Source organism: Electrophorus electricus, chromosome 18 (genome assembly GCF_041902795.1).
Source record: "Electrophorus electricus isolate QZ-2024a chromosome 18, ASM4190279v1, whole genome shotgun sequence".
In the NCBI taxonomy this organism is placed as follows: Eukaryota; Metazoa; Chordata; class Actinopteri; order Gymnotiformes; family Gymnotidae; genus Electrophorus; species Electrophorus electricus.
The window spans coordinates 4,818,706-4,826,801 of NC_137514.1; positions in this window are offsets into that span (position 1 = coordinate 4,818,706).

Sequence of the window (8,096 nt, forward strand, 5' to 3'; positions counted from 1 at the left end):
CATAGAGATGCACTCTATTTCATTACCTCATACACTTAAATACTTTAATGAAGACCACTTTGTATTATGGATGGTGTCATTTGTAGCAAGTCAGGCAGTGTTATGACAAGAGAGGGGTAGACTCCTCTAATGTGTGATCACACCTGTCACTCTCCACCAGTGAAAAGTACTTTAGTTAATCCCTATCCACTAGCTTGTGTAACATCCTATTATGTAGACCAATCATGTTAGGTTACAAGGCTTCTTCAATTTCGAATGCACTGTTATGTCTATGCATTTTCTTTTCAGTGCTTTTGACCTACATGATATTTGTGGCAAACTCTGTGAGGAGAGTTTTAACCACAAAGTATGAAGACTGCCAGTGGTAATGTTTGGTAGACTCAACCAAGCAGTCAATATATTTACAGCATTTGGTAGATACTCTTAGCCAGAACAATATTTATCAGTATGACAGTCGGTGCTCTCCAAGCTCAGAGAATCAAACCCAAGTCCTTAGTGTTACCAGCACCAGGTGATCTACAGAAGCCCAGAGGGCATAGCTAACAATTCAGTTATGTGTACTTAACAATTCGTGGGTGTATAATTAACAATTCAGGACAGGACTATGGATCAGATCCATCTTAAATTCCATACTTTATATCTTGTTGACTTTTCCTATATATGATTCGGCATCTTGAATGAATAAGTGCAGACCTCAGGCCTCAGAGCGCTATGTCAGAGAAGAATTGTATTTATATACTGTACATTGTGTGTGTGTGTGTGTGCGTGTGTGTGTGTGTGTGTGTTTGTGTGAGAGAGAACTTGTTTTGACTACAGCAAGTTTTAGGACATCAGAGGTCACTTATGGGCTAGAAACTAGAGGAAGTATTTCTGCAGGAATCCATGTACAAAACCTGGCCACACATTAATCAATTCAGATAGGCCATTCTCTGGGAGGTACAGTCTGAGGGACGTGAAACAGTGAACCTTCACTGCGACCATCACTAATCTGAAGAAATCAGAGTCTGGGACCTACTGGTGTGGAGTGGAGACGGTTACAAAAGACACATTTTAAAAGGTGCACCTTCAAGTTTTGGATTGTAAGGAAAATCTGTATGACTCATAATGAGAGGTGTGTCTGTAGCAAAAAAAAAAAAAAGCAATTCACATGCAATTTAATATAAAGGTGTGTTTTGCTTCAGTCCTACATGTAGCTCCTACAACCCCCAGGACATGGACCAGCACAAAACCTCAGATCTCAGTGGCAGGCAGGTCTCTTCCCACAATGAGTGTAATGGTTTCTCCTGATCAGGATGGACAAATCAGCACTTTACCCTTGCCAGAAGGAAATGTGGGTTTTAATTAGCCTCTTGTGTCATATGTGGGAGAATATACTCAGTGATGGACACAGTTTGTATGTCTTTCACTCTTTTAGTGCTCACAGATACTTCATGGTATGCTCCTCTTTTTCTGAGTGTTGCAGCCATCATGTCAATAGTGGCCCTGCTCACTATTTGCACCCTTAGAAAGAGACACACTGAAACGTACCATGTAGGTAATTACTCATGAATAAACCACCAACACACAGATGTGTATGGAGTAAATATTATTTTGAAATCACTGTTCACAGTTCTCTAGCTGTTGTGTATGTTAACCCCAATGAGACAAGAAATGACATTTCTTGAACATTGTGCATTCCAAACAGTATAACACCAGTTTTTTTATATAACATTTTCATATCCTATTTATGCATTTGACTACATCTACCATTTTATTAAGCCTTCCACACAGTGATCAGTTATCTCACTCATGCACCAGTACTCGCATGTGCTGACCCAGCAAAACCCTATATATGTCACGTGGATGCAAGCCTAAAGGGCCTAGGTGCAGTCCTCTGTCAGGAGCATCCTGACAGAATTATCCCATACACCAATTAGAGTTTTTTTGCACTGAAATGGGCTGTTGTGGATCAATTTCATGGCTGTCTTTATGGTGAAAAGTTTACATTGAGGAATGATAATAATCCTCTCATGTATGTACTGACAAGTGCAAGGGCTCTCTGCACTGGCCACCTATGATTTCACCATTCAGTACGACCCACACAACATAATATGTTGCAGACTTACTGAATGAATGAATGAATGAATGAATGAATGAATGAATGAATGAATGAATGAATGGAAAGAGATCTTACCAGCAGTTGTTCAGGATAACTGCCTGTAACCATGTATGATATTTCTGTCTGTAACCATGGTTAAAATTCATCTGATTCACCTAATAAAATTCACCCCAGATTTTAACCTTAAATAAGCATAAATGAAAACATTAAATTCAGGTCAGCATAATGAGCCATTTCCTCTCAAGATGTTGAACTTTTACTAACAGTGTTTGTTAGTTTTCATTTCTTCTTGGGATTCCATTTTGAGTACATTTATGCACACAAGTCATTTTTCTGTAAGGACTGTAGTTCTTGACTGTCACTCTTTTGTTCATAACTCCTAGATCTACTTCACCTCTGGTTCAGTGTTCATAATGATCATTTAGTTGCACATGAACACAAGCACAGACACATACACACAAATTTTTTAATGAATATCTGTTGATATGATGCTACTGTCTTTGGTTGTAATGACCAATTTAACATGCCATGAACAACTATAACATACTTCAAAAACCTCTGCTTTTCCCAACAAGGTTCACTGTAAGCTCATACACGTCAGCAGGAAGACGGATAAATGCTGGCCTCATTTTTATTGACAGAATAATAGAAGGTCAGAGAACTAGCAACAAACCTCTGTCTTTACAGCAGCCAGTGTGCAGCGATAATGTCCAGATCACCCTTACCTTTCACCAAGCGTAGAAGCGTCTTTGGTATTGTAGTATTTTCAGCTGTAACTCCTGGTTATATTCTCAAACCCCATGAGACACAAAAGTCAACAACATGCATGTGAACAAGTGTGTCTTATAAGTACAGAATCACACTTGTGTCACAATAATGGCGATAAACTGCTACGAGTAGCAGTTTCATTGCAACATCCCTCAATTGTCATACCAAGAACTTTAAAATGTAGACATTTGCATAGTGCAAGTCATGCAAATCACACAAGGGCTGTAATGCCTGTCTAAAAAATGTCTCTCCTTTTTCTCTGGAACTCTTGTGTGTTTCAATGTAATTTTAACAACTTTTTTTTTTTCTTGGTCTATTTCCTCTCAAGATGTTGAACTTTTACTAAGAGTATTCGTTAGTTTTCCTTTCTTCTTGGCAGTGTGGAGATATCTTTGGTAGAAAATAAAGAGGCTTAAAAACATTTCATTCACGATTTTATCATCAGCACCTTGACCATTGAGAGACCAGCAGGGAGTGCTCAATGGGTAAGTTTGATCCATAACCTTCCACCCATGATCATCTTCAGTTTCAGTTTCCATTACTTTAATGCCTGTAGTGCAGCATGTGGAAGTTTTCAAGTATTGGTGGAGTTTATTTTACTTCTTGGCCACTACAGTGCAGTTTATTCCTTTACCACATAGGGGCAGACATGTCTAATTCATCGCATTCACAAGCAACTGGTACATGCAAGTTAGGCAACAAAGCATGGTTGTAATACATATATCATACAGATAAACTTTAGTCCTATTTAATATGTTAATGTTGATATCTGGAAAGGTTAAAAGGTGCAAACCATTGATTATATGTAAAAATCAATGGTAACACACACATACACACACACACACACACACACACACACACACACATATATATATGGGTTAATGCCGATCTGAGGGGCTACCGCAGGTCTGATGGGCTAACTCTGATCTGATAAAGGTAAAAGGTGATATATGCATAGAGATGCACTCTATTTCATTACCTCATACACTTAAATACTTTAATGAAGACCACTTTGTATTATGGATGGTGTCATTTGTAGCAAGTCAGGCAGTGTTATGACAAGAGAGGGGTAGACTCCTCTAATGTGTGATCACACCTGTCACTCTCCACCAGTGAAAAGTACTTTAGTTAATCCCTATCCACTAGCTTGTGTAACATCCTATTATGTAGACCAATCATGTTAGGTTACAAGGCTTCTTCAATTTCGAATGCACTGTTATGTCTATGCATTTTCTTTTCAGTGCTTTTGACCTACATGATATTTGTGGCAAACTCTGTGAGGAGAGTTTTAACCACAAAGTATGAAGACTGCCAGTGGTAATGTTTGGTAGACTCAACCAAGCAGTCAATATATTTACAGCATTTGGTAGATACTCTTAGCCAGAACAATATTTATCAGTATGACAGTCGGTGCTCTCCAAGCTCAGAGAATCAAACCCAAGTCCTTAGTGTTACCAGCACCAGGTGATCTACAGAAGCCCAGAGGGCATAGCTAACAATTCAGTTATGTGTACTTAACAATTCGTGGGTGTATAATTAACAATTCAGGACAGGACTATGGATCAGATCCATCTTAAATTCCATACTTTATATCTTGTTGACTTTTCCTATATATGATTCGGCATCTTGAATGAATAAGTGCAGACCTCAGGCCTCAGAGCGCTATGTCAGAGAAGAATTGTATTTATATACTGTACATTGTGTGTGTGTGTGTGTGCGTGTGTGTGTGTGTGTGTGTTTGTGTGAGAGAGAACTTGTTTTGACTACAGCAAGTTTTAGGACATCAGAGGTCACTTATGGGCTAGAAACTAGAGGAAGTATTTCTGCAGGAATCCATGTACAAAACCTGGCCACACATTAATCAATTCAGATAGGCCATTCTCTGGGAGGTACAGTCTGAGGGACGTGAAACAGTGAACCTTCACTGCGACCATCACTAATCTGAAGAAATCAGAGTCTGGGACCTACTGGTGTGGAGTGGAGACAGTTATAAAAGACACATTTTAAAAGGTGCACCTTCAAGTTTTGGATTGTAAGGAAAATCTGTATGACTCATAATGAGAGGTGTGTCTGTAGCAAAAAAAAAAAAAAGCAATTCACATGCAATTTAATATAAAGGTGTGTTTTGCTTCAGTCCTACATGTAGCTCCTACAACCCCCAGGACATGGACCAGCACAAAACCTCAGATCTCAGTGGCAGGCAGGTCTCTTCCCACAATGAGTGTAATGGTTTCTCCTGTTCAGGATGGACAAATCAGCACTTTACCCTTGCCAGAAGGAAATGTGGGTTTTAATTAGCCTCTTGTGTCATATGTGGGAGAATATACTCAGTGATGGACACAGTTTGTATGTCTTTCACTCTTTTAGTGCTCACAGATACTTCATGGTATGCTCCTCTTTTTCTGAGTGTTGCAGCCATCATGTCAATAGTGGCCCTGCTCACTATTTGCACCCTTAGAAAGAGACACACTGAAACGTACCATGTAGGTAATTACTCATGAATAAACCACCAACACACAGATGTGTATGGAGTAAATATTATTTTGAAATCACTGTTCACAGTTCTCTAGCTGTTGTGTATGTTAACCCCAATGAGACAAGAAATGACATTTCTTGAACATTGTGCATTCCAAACAGTATAACACCAGTTTTTTTATATAACATTTTCATATCCTATTTATGCATTTGACTACATCTACCATTTTATTAAGCCTTCCACACAGTGATCAGTTATCTCACTCATGCACCAGTACTCGCATGTGCTGACCCAGCAAAACCCTATATATGTCACGTGGATGCAAGCCTAAAGGGCCTAGGTGCAGTCCTCTGTCAGGAGCATCCTGACAGAATTATCCCATACACCAATTAGAGTTTTTTTGCACTGAAATGGGCTGTTGTGGATCAATTTCATGGCTGTCTTTATGGTGAAAAGTTTACATTGAGGAATGATAATAATCCTCTCATGTATGTACTGACAAGTGCAAGGGCTCTCTGCACTGGCCACCTATGATTTCACCATTCAGTACGACCCACACAACATAATATGTTGCAGACTTACTGAATGAATGAATGAATGAATGAATGAATGAATGAATGGAAAGAGATCTTACCAGCAGTTGTTCAGGATAACTGCCTGTAACCATGTATGATATTTCTGTCTGTAACCATGGTTAAAATTCATCTGATTCACCTAATAAAATTCACCCCAGATTTTAACCTTAAATAAGCATAAATGAAAACATTAAATTCAGGTCAGCATAATGAGCCATTTCCTCTCAAGATGTTGAACTTTTACTAAGAGTGTTTGTTAGTTTTCATTTCTTCTTGGGATTCCATTTTGAGTACATTTATGCACACAAGTCATTTTTCTGTAAGGACTGTAGTTCTTGACTGTCACTCTTTTGTTCATAACTCCTAGATCTACTTCACCTCTGGTTCAGTGTTCATAATGATCATTTAGTTGCACATGCACACAAGCACAGACACATACACACACATTTTTTAATGAATATCTGTTGATATGATGCTACTGTCTTTGGTTGTGATGACCAATTTAACATGCCATGAACAACTATAACATACTTCAAAAACCTCTGCTTTTCCCAACAAGGTTCACTGTAAGCTCATACACGTCAGCAGGAAGATGGATAAATGCTGGCCTCATTTTTATTGACAGAATAATAGAAGGTCAGAGAACTAGCAACAAACTTCTGTCTTTACAGCAGCCAGTGTGCAGCGATAATGTCCAGATCACCCTTACCTTTCACCAAGCGTAGAAGCGTCTTTGGTATTGTAGTATTTTCAGCTGTAACTCCTGGTTATATTCTCAAACCCCATGAGACACAAAAGTCAACAACATGCATGTGAACAAGTGTGTCTTATAAGTACAGAATCACACTTGTGTCACAATAATGGCGATAAACTGCTACGAGTAGCAGTTTGATTGCAACATCCCTCAATTGTCATACCAAGAACTTTAAAATGTAGAAGTTTGCATAGTGCAAGTCATGCAAATCACACAAGGGCTGTAATGCCTCTCTAAAAAATGTCTCTCCTTTTTCTCTGGAACTCTTGTGTGCTTCAATGTAATTTTAACAACTTTTTTTTTTCTTGGTCTATTTCCTCTCAAGATGTTGAACTTTTACTAAGAGTGTTCGTTAGTTTTCCTTGGCAGTGTGGAGATATCTTTGGTAGAAAATAAAGAGGCTTAAAAACATTTCATTTTGTAATTTTCTGGCATACAAAATGCTCAATGAAAAGGCCAAGTAGAAGTACAGGGCAAGCGTCCCAAGCACTCACTCCTTATGTGGGTGTGTGTTTGAGTGTGTGCTATATACAGAAGCCCACCTACACACACACGGTGGGAATGAGCTGCTCCCTCACTGCTCAGTGGTTAACATCACAGACGAATTCGCTGCTGAAACTGGTTAACATAGCTGAATATTGGAAATGAACCAATCTTTATTAATACAATTAAAAATAAATAAATAATATATGCTCAAAGCAGGAGTTCAGGCCTGCACACGGCCAGGCTTCAGCAACTTAGCCCTCAGGAGAAGGATCGGATCCTGAAATGTCCCCTCTTTACAGCAGCTCTTTTCAGTCACTGCTCAAAGTCCAACTGGGAACAAAGGAAAGAGGAATAAAAGGGAAACTAAGTGCAGTTGCTGCTCAAGGAACACACCCTCTCAATGCCACAGTCACAGTGTGCTTTTGGTTAATGTGTTTTTGGACAAATATCATTCTAGCTGATGTCTATAGTGACTTTCCCTCCCTATGAGACATGTAGCCAAGACACACTATATTGGCTCCTGCATCTTTAACCATATCCAGGTCTGACTCTGTACACTCTGCAGAGGGCAGCAAACCAGAATGTAACACACACACAGACACAAATCATCTAGACCATCTAATCCCAGTAAGGAACTGCAGATTCATAGATGCACAAAAGGCACAATACATTCAGAGCCTTTTATATCCAATCTGCACACAGTTAAGGCAGTGTAGTTGGACCTAGATGAAGGATGAAGGCCTATGTTTTCATCTGTGGTGAACTCGGATCACTGGGCCTGGCCCTCACTGGACTTTTACCCATGCAGTTGGTTTTAAGCAGAACATTGTTGAGCTGTTTGGATTTTGTTTTCCTCTGTCATCAGCAGTCATGGGCAAGCAGATTAACAACATCTGCTCTCACCTGTGGGCCTACTACAATGTTCAGTTGCGGGGCAGA